The 19,929-nt window shown below is 46.2% G+C and overlaps 1 pseudogene; it reads right to left on the bottom strand.

Annotated features, from left to right (window-relative positions):
- The window catches only part of LOC117869927, a 193,990-nt pseudogene that overhangs the window by 108,716 nt on the left and 65,345 nt on the right, over positions 1-19,929 (bottom strand).

Here is a 19,929-nt window from a genome sequence, read left to right as displayed (position 1 = left end):
ACAATCGGCTGTATACAACCGATTTCTATAGAACTGGCTTCTATAAATTCAACCTAATTTTGTAGTGTAGACGAGCCCTATATTTGAATATAATGAAGAGCAGGAACATGGGGACACGGGCACACACATTCACACACAAGTGTCATTTCAACCTCTGCAACAGTGGAAGGATAAGGGGTGACTCAGAGGGAGTCCCTGCTTCCCCATCACCCCAGAACTGTTACCTTCAGTCTGAGTCATGCAAATTTTATCTTCTTCATATTCTACCCCTCTACCTCCCAAAAAATCAGGTAATGCAGTATTTTCAGCTCTCTGTGCTAGGGAATGATGCTGTGATTTATTTGATTTAAATCAGACACATGGAGGCAGGAGATGAAAGTGTCACAGATACAGAAGGGGAATTCAAATGGGTCCCAAAGACAGTGTGATCATTCAGAGTTTTAATCCCAGTTTCCATCTTTTGACAAAACCACTTATGGTCAGATTGGCTGTGATTTCCCCTCCTCCCCACATTATGTTGATGCTAAAACTTTTGTAAGTAACACAACTCAAGAATGAGACAGCGCTGAGTGAGGCAGGCTTAAATGGATCAGCGGAGAATGGGATGGGAGAATCTCTTGTCCCCGATTCTCAGTCATCAGAAGTAACCTGCTTTGGAATTTCACTTCACCTGAAAATCACAGTGTCTTGTATCTCTCTCTGATCTGGGTTTTCTATCTTTCCTGAAGGCTGTTTGGTCATATAACTGGATGTTAATTTTGTTTTACAGAATGTACCTCAGATTTATTGGAGACTTTGAGACAAATGATGATTTGCTAATGTCATCAGGTCTTAATTGCATTTTGCTTGCTCCTTACCATTCTTTTTGACATGGAGAAAGTTCAAATGCAGTTCAGTCAACAGGAGAAGACTTTCCAATCTACTGGACATGTTAACAAAGAAACAGTAGTGTTTTTAAATCTCCACTCAGAAATGGTGACCAACAACGTGGTCCAAACTGTCCTACTAACTGAAGTAACTGCCTGCGATCACAGTGGTGTTCAGTTGTTTAGGTCAATATTGTCTCAGATGATCCACAGTAAGTGACTAGTGATGAGGCAAAATGCCCATGTTTTTGTTTCCCAAAGAATCTGTGATCCTGGCCCTACAGGAAATTACTCCTGAAGATATCCCCTAGCTAATCCTATAATCTGTGAAATGCTACTCTGAATGATACAGATGTGGAGAAATAGATATGACGTTTTTTGTAGGTGCATTAAATGTGTTTAAAATAAGTTCAGTATTGAATGTGAGATAGCAGCAGGAAATAACTATTTTCAAATAGAAATCCCATCTCTGGTAGCTTACAGAGAGTCTGGCCCAGACCTGTATCTAGTTCCTAATTTAGACTAGAGCCACCAAATTAAAGAAATAAACTGGGCATGTTTGGGGAAGCCATTCCTCACTTACACTGCTGACATTCTGCAAGGTTTGGTAAGGGATTCTCCACTGGAGAAGTGCAAATTTACCATAAGCAAGGCCAATAATTTGGCAAGAACTTGAATAGAAATAATAGGCACATAGTTGTTGGTTTTCATCCCTGAAAAGGAAGCTGTGGTGAACTATGGCCCAGGTAAAACTGATTTTGGAACACCACTCCCTAGTTCAGTAGCACTGATTACAATCCCAAAGGATGCCACGGTTAGATTGGGAAGAATTGTCCTTTGTTATTTTGATCCAAAGTTTCATGAGGCAAAGAGAGAGAGTCCCTCATAGGACATTCCTTCCCCTTGGATCCCAAACTGGCTGCCTGAGTGGGTAATAAGGACTTTCAGGCTTTAGAAATGATGGCCACCAGTAAGGCAATGAATGTGTCAGTCTCCAATTTCAGACTTCCGGATAAACGCATGTTGAGTCGTGATTATATGGTTTTGTGTCTGATGCAATGGCTACACAATAAAGCAGATGTTGGCGCAGCTACACCAATGTAGCTGTGCTGGTGTAGCGCTGATATTACAGATGCTTTCAGCCAATGGGAGAGATCTCTCCCATCAGACTTTATTAGTCCAGCCCCTGCAAGCGGCGGTGGCTATGTTGGCAGAAGCTCTCCTGCTGATGTAGCGCTATCTACACAGGGGTTTAGGGCTGGTAACTACGTTGCTCAGTGGTGTGGATTTTTCACACCCCTGAGCAATATAGTTATACCAATAAATGTCTTTAGTGTAGACAAGACCTTAGTTTTCTCTTTTGTTTAATGAGTTAACATCACTTCTCTACTTCCACCTACTTCGAAAGATTAAAAAATGTGAAAAGAGAGGTATTTTTTACTCATGATGCCTACATTCCCACTTAGGACTCCTTCCACCAACACATATGGCAGAAGATCCAGAGATAAACGAATCACAGAAGTGGGAGGCACCTACACTGGGACAAACCACAACTTGATCCTGGGGTCCAGTTGTTGGCAATGGGGTTTAAAAGAAAACTAACATATATGATAAGATTTTCTGATCTTTGAATATGTTATTGTTACCAATGAAAATAAAATTATAGGTGAAGTTATTGGTTAAAGAGTAAGAGACTAATTATGTTATCATTTGAATGAGAAACAGATAGCCACTGAACCTCCGCTGATTATTTCATGTACTCTTGTAACACAAATAAAAATACAATAAATGAGATGTGTCCATTCAATACCAATGCAAACTGCATACTTACCAGAGGTTCCTTGCCATGCACCATGCTCGCCCGTGCTAGAGTGTTGGAACTGGATGGACTGCTCCGAGATTACAAACAGCTCCTGGCTCGCCACGACAATGGATTCCCACACTTGCCTGTCCCCCATTCCCATCCTCCTCTTCCTTGTCCAAAACTTCCTCCCCAGGGTTGCCTGTGGTGGCTTGTGATTCTGACTCCTCCAATATATCCCCAGGGCTCTTAGGGAAGGGGGTGTCACTGCAGAGGATAGCATGCAGCTCCTTGTAAAAGCGGCATGTCTGCAGTGCTGCATCAGAGTGACTGCTTGCCTCCCTTGCCTTCTGGTATGCCTGCTGCAATTCCTTGATGTTCACGCAGCACTGCTGCGGGTCCCCCTTGTAGCTCTTCTCCCCCATGCCCCGAGCAGTCTGCTTGTAGATGTCCACAGTTCTATGACTTGATCAAAGCTATGCCTGCACAACCTCTTCTCTCAACAGACCCAGGAGTTCCACCACCTCCTCTGTACTCCAGGCTGGACATGTTTGAAGCATGTAGCTCTCATGCTCAGGTGGACAGTTGCCAATTGAGCGCTCCACACTGAGCAAACAGGAAATGGAAATTCAAAAAAAATTGCAGTCCTTCAACAGGGGGAAGGCTTATTCCTGTGTACCTGGCTGCTGGGAAGCGGAGTTCAAAATGGTGACCAGAGCAGTCACAGTGGGGCATTGTGGGACAGCTCCTGGAGGCCACTTCAATTGATGTAAGCAACACAGTGTCTACACTGGTGCTGCGTCAACCTAACTACATCAACTTAAGCCCTACGCCTCTCATGGAGTTGGCATTTAAAGTCAATGTAGTCGGCAAGTGACATCAGCGGGAAGGACACTGTAGTGTAGATGCGACATTATTAGGTTGATGTAAGCCACCCTATGTCAACTTAACTCTGTAGACTGAGCCTGAGCATCCCAATTCTTTTGTTTGCAAAGCAAAGATGTCACAATGGTCAGGAGATGTCTGAATTTAAGATGGTGATGTGTGAATAATGGTAGCTTTTCTGATTTTTTTTCAAATAGCTATTTGTATGGCTGCTGAGGCCCCTTTTCTTTTTGAGGAGACCTGCTGTTAGAACACAGCTGTTTAACTGGGACAGAGTTTGGGTACTGGGTGCAGGCTCCAGGCTGGGGCAGGGAGGTGGATATGCAGGAGGTGGTGCAGGGTGCAGGCTCTGGGATGCAGTTTGAGTGCAGGTTCTGGGTTGGGGGTGGGGTTGCAGGCTCTGGAATGGAGTTTGGGTACTGAGTGCAGGCTCTGGGCTGGGGCAGGGGCTGGGGGTTTAGGAGGGGTGAGGGATGTAGGGGCTGGGAGGTAGTTTGGGTGAGGGCTCTGGGAGGGAGATTGGGGCAGCAGGGGTTGGGTGAGAAAGGGGTGGGGGTACAGGCTCTGGAAAGGGTGTGTGTGTGTGTGTGTGGCGCTTACCTGGGGCTCCTAGGCAGGGTGTGCCGGGAGCCTCCATGCGCTGCCACCCCCCAGGCACTGCCTTGCAGCTTCTTTTTGGCCGCAGGGGCGCTTTGGGCAGGACACAGACCCACCCCATCCAGGGGCTGCAGAGAGGGGCCAGCAGCCATGTGGAGCAAGCAGGCAGGAAACCACTCAGCCCCCTGCACTGCCAGTGGTGAGTGGGGTCCCCAGGCCATTTTAAATTACTAAGGGGATGTGCAGGGCTGGGGCACCCAGGGGCAGAAGGTAGGGCCAAGGGAGAGACCCGGCCTCCAACACTACTGGATCCAGGCCCCGGGCCAGTAATATTCCTGGTGCCCAGGCAACACAGGCCCATAGAACTTGCCGCCCATGCAAGTAGGTCAACCAATTGGGCTGCCTCCTAGGCCAAGCTGCAGCCCAGCTTCAGGACTCAGAGGAAATGGAACTCGCATCCCTACCTACAGGACTCCAGGCATGACCAGCCTTCTGGATCAAACGTCCCCTCTTGCACTGAAGTCAGAACAGCTAGCGGGCAAAAGACAGGCTCCCATGTCATTTGAGAGAGCAAGACAAAGCCTTGGAACACTCAGTAGTGTTAGAAGAGCTGTCCCAAGGTCCCACCGAGACTTGAACTCAGATTACAGTATGTAAAGCCCTGAGTGCTCACCCTTACACCATGGGACCAGTAGAAATAACCTTGGATTCTTCTGACTTCCAGTGCAGAAGAGCCTGGGTGGACAATTTTTTCCCTCCCCTACTCAAGGCCTCTCTGGCCAGCCCTGCATTTGCTCAACATGCAGTGGTTTGCTGTAGATCCAGAGGCCTTTCTTCCTCCAGACTGTGAGGCCAATGGGCATGTGAGGAAGTTGGCCCTTCAGTCCCAGGCAGCAAATGGCCCTTCCTAGGAAAGGCCAAGTCCTGAAAAGAAATAAGTAATATCAAGGAGTACTAAAGAGCTATCTCTTGAAGGATGTCACAGGAGGAAATAATCCCCCCTAAACCTGCCCAGGGACTTGACCCTTGGACCTTCAGATTAAAAGTCTGATGGTCTACCAACAACTGCTCCCACTTGCCATAGTAAAACCCTTTGCCTGCCCTCAATTAAAGACCAGCAGGAGAGAGTCAAGGCCCATCCAGATCCCAGCCCACGCCCACCTCCATTCTGCTGCTGACTCACAGTGTTTTTCCCCCATGGCCAACCATTTAAGGGCCACAGAAACCCGGTTAGCCATTGCTGAGGGTAACTGCCTTCGTCGCTGAAGATGCTCCTCACAGGTGGGAATTCTCCAGAAACTCATAGCATTGAATGTGAGATCTGGATTCTGACTGTTATCTGGGGTCCCCTTTGTCCACTTCATCCCCCCATCCTAGCACCTCTCAACCTGGTGACTTCCCTTGTGGTAAAAGTTCTGTATATGGACTGCAAATGGCAACTCTGCCTAGGGGTCCCACTGTGGTAACACCAGAATCCCTGACACCGCCAGCCAGGTGATGGAGACACAGCCAGGCCATTAGCTTCTCCACCCGCTGCTCTCACTGAAGGGTTTTGCCTCAATTCAGGGCCACAAAAGAGGAGGAATCACAACCCTAATTCACTTTACTTCAGAATCCCAGTCACTCTTCCTTGGCAGGGAGTGGGCAGGAAACTGACAGACCTCCCAGATGTGAATCCCCAATTACTGAGGGACTTTGAAAGACGGACCCCCCAATCTGGGAGTCTTAGGGGCCTCTGAGAGCTGTACAGAGATCTGAGACATCACAAGAACCATCCCACTCCCCAGCATCCTTGCCCCTCACTATATGCTCCATACCTTCAGCAGGGCAGCCCCAAGCTGAACTGGCTCTGGAGGCTGAACTTCACTCTCACCCAAGAGCTCCTGGCCTCTTTCCACAGGAATTGTTATTATTAGGGCTGTCAATTAATCGCAGTTAACTCAAGCGATTAACTCAAAACAAATGAACTCAATTAAAAAAATGAATCACAATTCATTGCAGTTTTAATCACACTGTTAAAGAATAATAGAATACCAATTTAAATGTATTTTTGGATATTTTTCTGCATTTTCAAATATATTGATTTCAATTACAACACAGAATACAAAGTGTACACTGCTCACATTATTATTTGTTATTACAAATATTTGCACTGTAAAATGATGAACAGAAGAAATAGTATTTTTCAGTTCACCTCATACAAGTGCAATCTCTTTATCATGAAAGTGAAACTTAAAAATGCAAGATTTTTTGTTACATAACTGTACTCAAAATGAAAATAATGTAAAACTTTAGAGCCTACAAGTCTACTCAGTCTTACTTCTTGTTCAGCCAATCGCTAAGACAAATAAGTTTGTTTACATTTATGAGAGATAATGTCACCCGCTTCTTATTTACAATGTCACCTGAAAGTGAGAACAGGCATCCACATGGCACTTTTGTAGTCAGCGTTGCAAGGAATTTATGTGCCAGATATGTTAAATATTCGTATGCCCCTACATGCTTCAACCACCATCCATAGGACATGATTCCTTGCTGATGATACTCATTAATAAAATAATGTGTTAATTAAATTTGTGACTGAACTCCTTGGGGGAGAATAGTATGCCTCCTGTTCCTTGGTTTTACCCACCTTCTGCCATGTAGTTTGTGTTATAGCAGTCTTAGATGGCAACCCAGCATAGAATATTAGGGTTGGAAGGGACCTCAGGAGGTCATCTAGTCCAACCCCCTGCTCAAAGCAGGGCCAACCCCCAACTATTTTTTTTACCCCAGATCCTTTAATGGCCCCCTCAAAGATAGAGCTCACAAACCTGGATTTAGCAGGCCAATGCTCAAACCACTGAGCTATCCCTTCCCCTCCCAAGTGTTGTCTGATTTAAGAACACTTTCAAAAAGATACGACAAAATGCAAAGAAGGTACTAATATGAGATTTCTAAAGATAGCTACAGCACTGGACCCAAGGTTTAAGCATCTGAAATGCCTTCCAAAATCCGACAGGGATGAGGTGTGGAACATGCTGTCAGAAGTGTTAAAAGAGAAACACTCTGATTCAGAAACTACAGAACCTGAACCACCAAAAAAGAAAATCAACCTTCTATTGGTGGCATCTGACTTAGAGGATGAAAATGAATGTGCATTGGTCCGCACTGTGGTGGATCATTATTGAGCGGAACCTGTCATTGGCATTGGTAGTGTAGCAGGCCTGTCTTTATGATTTATGGGGCCCTACACAGTATTATTAAACTGGTGCCCCTATGCCTGACTTGCTCTTAGCAACACAAACATAAGCTTAGAGTATTGGAAAGCTTGCCACATGCACTTTATTAAAAACACTTTAATTGTGCTGCCTTCACCCCAACCTCTGCACAGTGCTCCTTCACCCCAACACCTGCACTTCCCCCACCTGTGCTCCCAAACTGAGCCCTGCACTGCCAGCATGCCCTGCCACATCTCCCCAGTATCCCACACTCCCTTATGCCCAGCAAATCCCATGCCCAGTGGCCCCTCACTCAGAGATCTCCACCAAAGATCCCTATGCTCTGCGATCTCCCCCCCACAGACCCTGCCCAGTGCTCCTCTCACAGCCCCCTTGCAACTGCCCAGCACCCCATATTCCTGAGGGAATTCAGCACCAAAAAATTAAATTCTGTGCACCATATTTTAAAATTCTGCAAATTTTGTCAATAAATAAATGTGGAAGTTCCAGCATGGCAGTGGCAATCATAGGCCACTGGCTGCATGGAGGTGGGAGATCACCCTGCAGCCTTCCCCCTCCCCAGCTAGGATAGGGACTTGGCAGTGAGTGTGTAGATAGGCGCCGACTTTGTGGGTTCTCTGGGGCTGGAGCACCCACGGAAAAAAATTGGTGGGTACTGAGCACCCACCGGCAGCTCCCCATGGCCCCGCCCCCACCCCTCTGCTCCAACTCACCTCCGCTGCGAGTGCACCGCCACATCCTGTTTCTCCTCCCTCCCAGCCCTTGCGCCACAACAGAGCTGATTCACGGGGCAGGCAGGGAGTGGAGAGGAGGGGGAATGCCGCACATTGGGGGAAGAGGCAGGGCCGGGGTGGGAATTTGGGGGTGGGATCCAATAGGGGCAGGGAGGGGGTAGAGTTAGGGCCAGGACTTTGGGGGTGGGGTTGGAATGGGGGCAGGGCCAGGGGCCAGGGGTGGGGATGGGTGGGGGCGGGGCGGGGCCAGGGGTGGGGTGGAACAGGCACCCACCGGTGCCAGAGAAAGTTGGCGCCGCTGGCTGTGTGCATGTGAAAAGGCCACAGGGAAACATTTTGCATGATGGCTGGGATGTCAGCCATGACACAAAATCCATTTGAATGACAAAAAAGAAATAGCTGATACCAATGGCTGAATCCAGCCCTCATCGAGGCCCTTGCCTGCCACTGCTCTGGGCCATCAACTCCCAAATGGCCTTTCCTTCTTCCTAAAATAGACCATTTCCCTCTAATCCTGACAAGTGAAGAGGTGCTTGGGATGTGCAGTTTAATAAGAAAAGAAATTATATTTAGGCACCAGTCTTTTTTTTTCTGCCCTGATTTATACACCTGGTTGCCACACACGGCTCAGTGGGTATAACTCAGCACACAGTTTCAACAATGCTTCAACAGTGGGGCTGGAGCCATAAGCAGCCAAGTCTCATTTGCACAGTGGCTCTTGTTTTGGATTATTTAAAGGCATTTTTAAAGGTCTTTCCCATGGGTGAGGAAGAAAGTGCTGCATTCTTGAAAGGACCTTTAAAATCCCACTCAACTCTGCACTGTTTAGAACTCTCCCCCGTTCAAAATGCTCCAGCTTGAGAGACAGCCCTGAAGATACTTGGATCCACAAGAAAAATAAATCACGTCCTTTTCCCCTAAATAAAAGGTTTCAGCTACTCCAGCCTTGTCAAGTGTGAGTCCATCTTCCTCCCCAGGTAAGAGGTCACTCCCTCCCTTGCATTCTGCAGCCCTGATTCCTGCTTTTCTGCTCCAGGTATGTCCCCTTCCTCCCATTGTTTTAGTGTCAGTTTCCTCCTGTTGAGACTGGAATATTGTGAATGGGCAGGAAAAGCAAATGCCACCTTCTTTTATTTTCCTTTAACTTTCCCTCCTCTCCAGCCTGGTTGTATGTGTGCCTCTCCCTCCACCCAACTCGCTGCTACTGATCCTAGCTGGGGAAGGGAGGAGAGGAAAGGTGACAGTCCAAAGGGGATCCTTGGTGCCTGGGTTTAAACTTCAGAGAAGAGGGAGGTGGAGTGAAAAGGAGACTAGGAGAGAGATTGCAGGTAGTTGCCAGCAGGGCAGGACGTGCGGGCAGAAAAGGGGAGAGGTGTAGGTACAGTGGGGGGCTTCTCGGAACAGCTACTCTCCCCTGGGACCACCAGCCTGCTCCCCAGGAGGCCCTAACTCATTCACTGCTCACTCACTGTGCCACACAAAGACCCCCCCTGCTCTTTTCTCTTCCCAGCCCAACTCCCCCAGCAATCCCCAGCCTGGTTCCTCCTCTGCCCCCCCTGCTCCCCAAAGTCCTGTGCCCAGCTCTACCCCCTGAGCTCAGCTTCCCCCCTCTTCCCAGTTTCCAGGTATCTCCCAGCTCTGTTTCCAGCCTTGCCTGGCCCAGCTCCCCCCAGCCTGGTTCCTCCTCCATCCTCCCAGTTTCCCAAAGTCCCGTGCCCAGCTCTACCTCCCCTCTCTTCCCAGCCTCCAGGTAGCCCCACCCGGTCTCTTCCCAGCCTTGCCTGGCCCCGCCCCTGCCTGGCCCCGCTCCCCCTGCTCACTCACATGTAAACTCTCGCTCCTGGCCCCAAGCCATAGCCCTCAGCCAGCCAGATGAGGAGTCAGTGGGCAAAGGGGAGGCACCAGGGGGTTGGGTCGTGTAGAAGCCTGCTGGTGCAGTGCAGCAGAGGGGCTGGAGAGGAGTCCATGCAGCACCCAGTGAATTAGAGTGGTGCCCCAAATTTTTGGGTGGCCTATGCAGATGTGTATGCTGTGTATGCCTAAGGATGGCCCTGCCTGCCAAGGGCTCCCTTGCTGAAACTGCAGCTGGTTCTGCTGGTGCCCTGTGGCTTGCCCTCATTCATCCAGGAACAAGCCTAAGGCTAGCTGTAAATAATCCTGTCCAATCAAGTCTGGCAACCACCATCATGGATCCAGAAGTTCTCACACCTGCTGGGTAAGAAAACAAGCCACCAGAAAGTGGTCCATAGTCTCAAGTGGTGCCAGAGCCTGACAAAACGCCCATGGACAACCTTTGCCCTGCACATGCCGGCCGTGCACATTTGCATGGATGGACAGCTTCCCATGAATGATGTGCCACCACACAACTCAGTACTTAAAGGGCACTCATGCCATTTTGAAATACTTTAAGGCTCTTGTCAGTAAGATATGGGGACAGATGCTCACCTTAAGAGGAACCTCACTAAAATTGGCCTGTTTCACCCAGTGGTACATTGTCCTCCGTATGGACTGAGCCGAAGTGGGGCCTTGCTGCTGTGGCCAAAGCTGCTGTGAGGGCGGCCACTGTTGTGGCTGAAACCAGGGAGGGCATTATTGGTGGACTTTGTGCTCCGTAGCACTGGTTATCACTATATTATTCTGTATGATCCCCAGTTAAGATGTGAAAGGAAAGATCTATGGAAGGAGCTGGCTCCCTTTCTCTGGATCTCATGGAGTTTGGTGTTGGGGGAATTTTAATTGTGTCAGCAGGCCTGAACACAGCTGGTCCTGTTTTCCTGACTATCAGAGGAAACTCTTTTACGATGAGTACTACCTGGTGGAGGTCTGTAGCGAAGTTGGTTTAGAGGACATCTTTCTCTGTAGTGGAACCAGTGGCAGGCAATATGTAGCCTCCTATTCCTCTGATCTGAGCTCACACCAGCCACAGATGGGGTACACCTTTCTGTGGGGACAGGCCAGGAGTCGCATTGACCTGATTTACATGAAAGAGAGCATGTCGGCAGCCCAGTGCAGAGTAATGCTAATGGAATTTTTGGATTATGCAGCTCTCACCATGTGCCTCAATGTGGGCAATTCCCTGGCCCATGGCAGAGGATATTGGAAGCTGAACAACCAGAGCCTGCAAGATAAAGGGGTGGTGCAGTGAAGCCTAGTAGTGTTGCAGAATGGGAAAGCATCAGAGGGTTCTATGTCAACCAGGGGGATTGGTGGAAGTCAGTGAAGTAGGAGTTGGTGGCTTTGTTCCGGTGGCCAGGCAGACACCGCAACATTAAACAATACCAACGGTGCCAAGTCCTCCAGTGTCACCTGTGGAATTTCTACAAAACCATCCAGTGAGGGGAGCCAGTCAACATGTGACTGTATGAGAGTATCAAGCAACAGCTGGCCGAGTTCTGGGAGATGAGGCTGCAGTGAGCCTGATTTGAGCGGGACCACCAACTTAAGTGAAGGGCAGTCTCCCTAGACATTTTTGCAGCCTGCAGAGAACAGAGACAAAGCAGGAGGATCTGGGGACTCAGGGCGAGACTCGCGGATCCAGTAGTGCAGGACAACAGTCGAATGCTGGCAGTCATGGAGGCCAATTATGGGGAGCTGTTCCAGGAGTGGGACATCGCTCAGCAGGTGCAGGAGCAATTTCTCTCCTTATCTGGGGACTGATCACAGCTGCTGTCAGGAGCTGACCAGAGGAGTTTGCTGGAGCCCATGTAGGAATGTGAGGTGAGGGAAGCAATTCTGTCTTTGAAGAAAGGCACATCTCCTGTCCTGGACAGCCTGCCCCCAGAACTCTACTGGGAACTACTGGAGCCTCTGACACCAGTGTTGATGAACATCTTCAACAGCTCTCTGCACCACTAGGCACTGAGTCCATCACAATATGATGCTATGCCAGTATTGCTGTACAAGATGGGAGACCTGACTGACATCCGAAACAGGAGGCCCATTGCTCTGTTTAATACTGACTACAATATCTTGGCCCGAGTACTCAAGAGGAGGCTGGGAGGGGTAGCAGACCAACTGGTGCATTGTAGCCAATCCAATGTGGTCTGAGGTTGGACAGTTGCAGACTCTCTATGCAGCATGAGGGAGGTCTGCGAATGTACATGACAGAAGTAGTGGGAAGGTTACTTATTGGCTCTGGATCAATCCAAGGCCTTTGACTGAGTCAACCTGAACTATTTCTGGTGAGTGCTCTAACAGTATGAAGTTCTGGGGGACTTTATTGGATGGCTGCAAGTGCTGTAGAAACAGGCCTCAGTCTGCCTGTTGGTGAACAGTTGGTTAGGGAACAAAATCCCTATGCACGCAGGCATGACAGGGCTCACCTCATCCCAATACTGTGTTGCCCAGAACAGCAGTGTGGGAGCTGACCTTGTCTGTGAAGACAGAGGCAAAAAAAGCATTGAGTACTTCAGCTTTTTCCACATCCATCTGCCATTAGGTTGCCTCCCTCATTCATTAAGGTCCCACACTTTCCCTGACATTTTTCTCATTGCTAACATACCTCAAGAAACCCTTCTCTTTACCCGTCACATCCCTTGCTAGCTGCAACTCTAGTTGTGTTTTGACCTTCCTGATTACACCCCTGCATGCTCGAGCAATATTTTTATACTCCTCCCTAGTCATCTGTCCAAGTTTTCACTTTTTGTAACCTTCCTTTTTGTGTTTAAACTTACCAAAGATTTCACTGTTAAGCCAAGCTGGTCGCCTGCCATATTTGCTATTCTTTCTGCACATTGTGATGGTTTGTTCCTGCACCCTCAATAAAGCTTCTTTAAAATACAGCCTACTTTCCTGGACTCCTTTCCCCCTCATATTAGCCTCCCAAGGGATCCTGTCCATCAGTTCCTTAAGGGAGTCAAAGTCTGCTTTTCTGAAGTCTGGGGTCTGTATTTTGCTACTCTCCTCTTTCTTTTTGAGGATCCTGAACTCAACCATCTCATGGCCGCTGCTACCCAGGTTGCTGCCCACTTCTACTTCCCCTACCAATTCTTCCCAGTTTGTAAGCAGCAGGTGAAGAGGAGAACGGCCCCTGGTTGGTTCCTCCTGTAGTTGCAACAGGAAGTTGTCCCCAACACTCTCCAAAAACTTCCTGGAGACTGGAGACTATAGACCACTTTCTGGTGGCTTGTTTTTTTACACAGTAGGTGTGGGGACTTCTGGCTACATGATGGCTTTTGCCATACTTGGTTGGACGGGATTATTTTCAGCTAGCCTTAGATTTGTTTGTAGTGCCCAAAGTAATCTCATGTTGCTTCTTTCCATGGCACACAGCAGATCAGGTAACTCTGTTCAAGTCGACCTAGCACTGTCTACACTGGGGCTGAGATCAATTTAAGTACTTTTCTCAGGGAAGTGGATTTTCACACCCCTGAGACATGGCTATTCTATTATAGCATTTCAGCATAGACCCTGCCAACTGATGTGCCAAGACTACTTCTGCCCCTGCTTTCCCTCTGCTGGCCTGGGAATCCAGCACCCTGTCTTGCTGAGCCAGACACACCCGTCTGCTCCAACACAGACCCAGGGTCTGAACCAAGTGCCCAAAAGCTGCAGGCTTAACTGAAAACAGCTCACAGAAGTGTTTTTGTCTTTAACACTCAGATGCCCAACTCCCAATGGGATCTAAACCCAAACAAATCTGTTTTACCCTGTATAAAACTTATACAGGGTAAACTCATAAATTGTTTGCCCTCTATAACACTGATAGAGAGATATGCACAGCTGTTTGTCCCCCGCTCCCCCAGGAATTAACACATACTCTGAGTTAATTAATGAGTAAAAAGTGATACAGAAAGTAGGATTTAAGTGGTTCCAAGTAGTAACAGACAGAACAAAGTGAATTACCCAGTAAAGTAAAGTAAAATAAAACACGTAATTCTAAACCTAATACAGTAATACAACTGAATACAGGTAAAATCTGACCCTTAGAGATGTTTCAATAAGTTTCTTTTCTCAGACTGGATGCCTTCCTAGCCTGGGCACAGTCCTGTCCCCAGTACATCTCTTGTTCCAGTTCAGGTGGTAGCTAGGGGATTTCTTATGATGGCTCCCCCTTTCTTCTGTTCCACCCACTTATATATCTTTTGCATAAAGCAGGAATCCTTTGTCCCTCTAGGTTCCCACCCCCACCCCTCCTCACTGGAAAAGCACCAGGTTAAAGATGGATTCCAGTTCAGGTGACATGATCACATATCACAGTAAGACCCCAAGCCTTCATTCCTCCCAGCCTGACTCACAGCAAGGCCTGCCTGCAAACAGAGCCATCTACAGTCAGTCATCCTGGTTAATGGGAATCATCAAGATTCCAAACCACCATTAATGGCCCACAATTTGCATAATTACAATAGGCCCTCAGAGTTATGTTTCATATTTCTAGGTTCAGATACAAGAGTGGTTCTTTTATACAAATAGGATGATCACACTCAGTAGATTATAAGCTTTGTAATTGTACCTTACAAGAGACCTTTTGCATGAAGCATATTCCACTTACATTATATTCACTCATTAGCATATTTTTATAAAATCATATAGACTGCAATGCCACAATGGCTATTCCATTATAGCTTTTCAGCATAGACCAGCCCTTAGATGGCTTGTTGACTTGAAAGGCAATGGACTTCAGCTTTTTCCTTGACATTGATAGTTGACAATTCCAGCTTACCTACTTAATGGTGCCTTCCCTGAGTTCTGTGGGCAAATCAGGTTTGAAGTGTGCCTTGGATACAGACAATGTGGCCCAATCAAATTGGAATAAGGCAAACTTTGGCCTAAAGTCAGCTGTTTTACCCCAGAAGTTTTCTTAAAATATCTGGTATTTCAAACCACATTCCGTGTGGATGTGTGAACCCCCAAACTATCAAAATATCAAGAAAATATCAAAAATGAAAGAAAAAAACATGGCCAATTTTGAGGAGGTTTCCATAGCCTGTCCTGATGGTTAAATGACCGTGTTCTAAGAGCTGGCCTCCTCAAAAACGAAAAGGCGTCTCAGCACCCATTAAATAACTGGACACAAAAATTTGTAACAGAAAAACTGCATTATGCAACCATCACCATTCTTAAAAGTAAGTTGAGACATCTTGTGACAGATGTCACGTCTCTTGTTTGCAAAAGAAGAAGAAGAAGAAGTGGGGAACTCAGGCTAGGTTTATACTACCCGCCTGAATCGGCGGGTAGAAATCGACCTCTCGGGGATCGATTTATCGCGTCCCGTCGGGATGCGACAATCGATCCCCGAATCGGCGCTCTAACTCCACCAGCGTAGGTGGTAGTAAGCGCCGCCGACAAAAAGCCGCAGAAGTCGATTTTGCTGCCGTCCTCACAACGGGGTAAGTCGGCTGCGATACGTCGAATTCAGCTACGCTATTCACGTAGCTGAATTTGCATATCTTAAATCGACTCCCCCCTGTAGTGTAGATGTACCCTCAGTGACTTCGCGGTCCAACTGGGTAAAAGATTATACGACTCATCTGCTCAAGTAGATTTCTTCTTAATAGAAATTAACTTTGAAGCTAATCAAAATAAGTTCCATTTGAAATACAAAAAAATTAAATCTATACTGGGTCAGTATTCTCTTATACACAATTTCTCACAGAGATTCCCCCACCCCAACCTTTGGAGTGAGGTTTTACATCAGGACATTTTAGGCCAAAGGGGGTAAATTACATCAAATTATCTTTTAAGGATTAGTCACCATTTTCTATATTACTAACTAACTAAAAAAAAAAAAAAAAAAAAACCTAAAAAACAATACAAGTTTTATTGTTCCAGTGTACTTCAGTTTATCACATAATGAGTCTCTCACTCTTTCATCCATAACTTCATGTTTAATTTCATTTTCATTGGTAAGAATAATATACCCAAAAATTAAAAAAAAAAATCTTCTCATATATGTTAGTTTTCTTTTAATCCCCCCTTTCCACCAGTGAACGCTTGAATATAGTTGTGTTTAGGGATTAGATACAATCCTAGATCTGAATCTCTGTAAGATAACAGACATGAAGCTTCTATTTAAAAATAGCTATTTTTCTGCAGCCATCTCAAATTCAACACTGATTTCATCTTACACACAATTATAGCACCTAAAAATGGTGAGTTCAACCAAAACATCACTTCTATTTCCTCCACATCTGAATGGTTAGGGACAGCATTTCTCAAATTTTAGTATTAGCTTAAGAGACCTCTTGACTTCAAGGATAGTGAAGCACTGGAATGGGTTACCTAAGGAGGTGGTGGAATCTTCTTCCTTAGAGGTTTTTAAGGTAAGTCTGGACAAAGCCCTGGCTGGGAAGATTTAGTTGGTGTTGGTCCTGCTTTGAGCAGGGGGTTGGACTAGATGACCTCCTGAGGTCACTTCCAACCCTGATATTCTGTGATTCTATGAATTGAAGTATAGTGTAATCATATTCACTTCCTTCAGTTAGTTGCACAGTTTGGGGTCTGCTGCTGTTCACCATTTCAGAGTGGAAATTTAGAAACACAACTTTTTCTTTGATAATATGTCCAATAGCTTGGACTATTCTCTCCTGTTGATTGAACTGCACTTGAATTTTTTCCCTGTCATCATGCAAGGATAGGGGAAAAAACAAAACTAAAGTGAGAAATGATGATTGTAGCAAATGGTCATTTGTCTGAACATTCCTAATAAATCTGAGCTACATTCTGTCAAACAAAACTAATATCCAGTTATATGACCAAACAGCTGTCATGAAAGATAGAAAAGCCATAGGAAAGTGAGGTAGAAGACACATTCATTTTCAAGTAAAGTGAAATTCCAGAGTCGGTTACATCTGATGATTCAGCATCAGGATGAGAGAGTCCTCCATTGCAGTCTCCTCTGATCCATTGAAACCTGCTTCACTCAGTGCTGTCTCATTAGTGTTATTTACAAAAGTTTTAGTATCTTCATAATGGGGGGGAGGGGAACAGCCAACCTTCACAGATATGGCTTTGCCAATAGAGGGAAATTGGAATTTAAACTCTAAATGATCACACTGTACTTGGGATCAATTTTAAATCCCCTTACAGGTCTGTGACACTTCCATTTCCCACCCTAACAATTCTGATTTAGGATCAAAGACATCCAATCACCATTCCCAAGCACAGAGAGCTAAGAACACTACCTCATCGGACACTTTGGGAAGTAAAGGAAGGTAACAGTTATTGGGTGATGGGGAAGGAGTGAATCCCTCCAACACAACCCATCTCCTTGCAGCACCACAGAGGTTGAAATGCCATTTATTTTCCCATCCCTGCTCCTGATCTTTATATTTAAATGTAAAAAACCTCAAAACCCTGCTGTTCAGCCCAATCCAGGATAACACCAGAACAACTGGGAATGAGTAAATCTGTCCTTAAAGAGGAACTTGGTGACTAACAATAACTTTGCAGTGGGAGAAAGAGTATAAATGTGATGCTCCAGGTTTGTTTAGATTAGGAAATATGATGGAGTTGAGGTCAGATCAGGAGGAAATATGCTAGATAAACCCAGCCACTATACAGGGCCCATGTCTTTACTGCAAGAATAGTTGTCTTTTTACATCAGGAAAGTGAACTCAAGCTAGCTAAGTCCACAGAAACCCCAGTGATGAGGCCCAGGTGTAGATTTTACCTCGATGTAGATCGTTGAAGACATGCCCTATCTCCCACACCTGGAGTGATGGACATCCTGGTAGAGAGGACACATACACCAATGACTCATAGGAAAATGGAGTTGATAGAAGGGACCACAGGAGTCACACCAAAGAAGGGTAAGATTCAAAAGGCAAAAGTGGGCAACTCATCTGTGGGAGTTGAGGGACTACAGTGTGCAAAAGATGCAAGGAGCCTTAAAAACCACTTACCTGGGAATTGTCAAAAGAAAGACTTACAAAAAATTGACAGCTCTAAACAAGGTTTTTATGGTGTTTAGCTCCGTTACAAATTCTCTGATGATAGATAAGGCATGAGCTCTGAGTGAAGCTTTTCCCACTCACAGCATTCATAGGGCCTCTCTCCAGTGTGGATTCTCTGATGTGCAGTAAGGTTTGATCACTGAGTGAAGCTTTTCCCATGTTCACTGCATCCATAGGGTCTCTCCCCTCTGTGTATTCTCCGATGTCTAGTAAGGGCTGAGGCATGATTGAAACTTTTCCCACACACACAGCATTCATAGGGTCTCTCTCCTGTGTGGATTCTCTGATGTACAATAAGGTTTGAGTTCTGAGTGAAGCTTTTCCCACACAAACAGCATGCATAGCATTTCTCACCTGTGTGGATTCTCTGAGGCGTAGTAAGGTCTGAGCACTGAGTGAACCTTTCCCCAAACTCACCACATTCATAGGGTCTCTCTCTTCAGTGTATTTTCTGATGTGTAGTAAGGTGTGAACGCTGAGTCACTGCGTTCATAGGGTCTCTCTTTCACGTGGATTTTCTGATGTATAGCAAGGTGTGAGCTCCGAGTGAAGCTTTTCCCACTTTCACAGCATAGATAGGGTTTCTCACCTGTGTGTATTCTCTGATGAGTAATAAGCGTTGAGCTGTTAGTGAAGCTTTTCCCACACTTACAGCATTGATAGGGTTTCTCACCTGTGTGGATTCTCTGGTGGATAATAAGCACTGAGCGTCGAGAGAACCTTTTCCCACAGTCACTGCATTGATAGGGTTTCTCACCTGTGTGGATTCTCTGATGGGTTATAAGTGCTGAGCTGTTAGTGAAGCTTTTCCCACACTCATAGCATTGATAGGGTTTCTCTCCTCTGTGTATTATCTGATGCATAATAAGGACTGTGCTCTGAGTGAAGCATTCATAGGGTCTGACTTTTGTGTGCATGATCTTATGTCGAATGAGGGCTGAGCAGTATCTGAAGTTTTTCCCACACTCCCTGCATGTATTCTCTCTCTCTACCCTGAGGATTTTTGCCTGGGATGTGATTTCTTTGAGTTCCCTGTGAGTTCCTTGAAAATAAATGGGTTCATCCACTTTCTCCTGTGCTTGGTTTCCCTGATATCTCTCTGGCCTGTGGTGACTTTCACAGACTTTCTCCCATTCATGACTACTGGACAGATTCATAGATTCATAGATTCTAGGACTGGAAGGGACCTCGAGAGGTCATCGAGTCCAGGCCCCTGCCCGCATGGCAGGACCAAATGCTGTCTAGACCATCCCTGATAGACATTTATCTAACCTACTCTTAAATATCTCCAGAGATGGAGATTCCACAACCTCCCTAGGCAATTTATTCCAGTGTTTAACCACCCTGACAGTTAGGAACTTTTTCCTAATGTCCAACCTAGACCTCCCTTGCTGCAGTTTAAACCCATTGCTTCTGGTTCTATCCTTAGAGGCTGAGGTGAACAAGTTTTCTCCCTCCTCCTTATGACACCCTTTTAAATACCTGAAAACTGCTATCATGTCCCCTCTCAGTCTTCTCTTTTCCAAACTAAACAAACCCAATTCTTTCAGCCTTCCTTCATAGGTCATGTTCTCAAGACCTTTAATCATTCTTGTTGCTCTTCTCTGGACCCTTTCCAATTTCTCCACATCTTTTTTAAAATGCGGTGCCCAGAACTGGACACAATACTCCAGCTGAGGCCTAACCAGAGCAGAGTAGAGCGGAAGAATGACTTCTCGTGTCTTGCTCACAACACACCTGTTAATACATCCCAGAATCATGTTTGCTTTTTTTGCAACAGCATCACACTGTTGACTCATTTAGCTTGTGGTCCACTATAACCCCTAGATCCCTTTCTGCCGTACTCCTTCCTAGACAGTCTCTTCCCATTCTGTATGTGTGAAACTGATTTTTCCTTCCTAAGTGGAGCACTTTACATTTGTCTTGTTAAAC

Source organism: Trachemys scripta, chromosome 25 (assembly GCF_013100865.1).
Source record: "Trachemys scripta elegans isolate TJP31775 chromosome 25, CAS_Tse_1.0, whole genome shotgun sequence".
Lineage (NCBI taxonomy): Eukaryota > Metazoa > Chordata > Testudines > Emydidae > Trachemys > Trachemys scripta.
Note: the sequence above shows the minus strand (reverse complement) of the source record. Positions and strands in the feature narration are given on the sequence as shown.